The sequence below is a fragment of the Bison bison genome, unplaced genomic scaffold, assembly GCF_000754665.1.
Source record: "Bison bison bison isolate TAMUID 2011002044 unplaced genomic scaffold, Bison_UMD1.0 scf7180017847734, whole genome shotgun sequence".
Taxonomy (NCBI): domain Eukaryota; kingdom Metazoa; phylum Chordata; class Mammalia; order Artiodactyla; family Bovidae; genus Bison; species Bison bison.
This window is the reverse complement of record NW_011478307.1, coordinates 43,902-44,611: the sequence shown is the minus strand read 5'-3', so window position 1 is coordinate 44,611 and position 710 is coordinate 43,902. Positions and strand designations below refer to the sequence as shown.

Below are 710 nucleotides of genomic sequence, written 5' to 3'. Positions count from 1 at the left end.
CCCTCCAGCTCCCCCACTCCCCACCCCCGGCGCTGGCTGGGAGCTTCTGGAAGGAAGGCTCTCCCAGCCTTGCTCGGGGCCACCAGGGGGTGCTCGAGGCCACCTCTCACAGGTGAAGCCCAGGAGACAGCAGAGCCCTGCCCAGCTGGCAGCCTGACTCTGACCAGGCAGGAAGGAAGGCTCCCCAAACCCCGAGGGTTTTCACCTGCGCTCAGCCCCCAGCACAGGACAGGCACCCGAACCCACCCCGACCCCACCCCACGGAGGGACGTGCCCCAAGCCTCTCCTGCCATCCCCCCGAGATCCCCGGGACCCCGGAAGTCAAGGACAGAGCAGCACGAGGTCCATGCCGGGCTTTCTGCTCACTCTGTCCTGGCCCCCGTGAGCCCTGGTGCACCCCCCACCGCCCAGCCACTGCTCAGTCCCGAACCTGCCTTGGCGAGGGGTGCGGGGGAACTGAACACGACCTTGGCAGAGCCCTCCTGACAGTCCAGGCAGCGGGCCTTCTTTACGCCAACCCCAGCCCCCCTCGCCCGGTCAGAGGGAAAGTGGGGTGCTGAAGCTCTGTGGGCAGGTACGGAAGTGATGAGCGTCATTCCAGCTGGTCCTGGGCTGACCAGACCCCAGCCTTCACGCTCAGGGGCCCCAGGGACTGCCCTCCACGGCAGCTCACAGACAGGTGCTGCCTGTCCAGAGGCAGGTGGTCCCCG

General features: G+C 68.0%; 1 protein-coding gene across 1 annotated transcript in view; it reads right to left on the bottom strand.

Annotated features, from left to right (window-relative positions):
* Positions 1–710, bottom strand: part of AGPAT2 (1-acylglycerol-3-phosphate O-acyltransferase 2) — a gene marked incomplete at its 5' end in the record, with an annotated part of 4,402 nt that overhangs the window by 2,420 nt on the left and 1,272 nt on the right. The gene's annotated exons all lie outside the window — the stretch shown is intronic.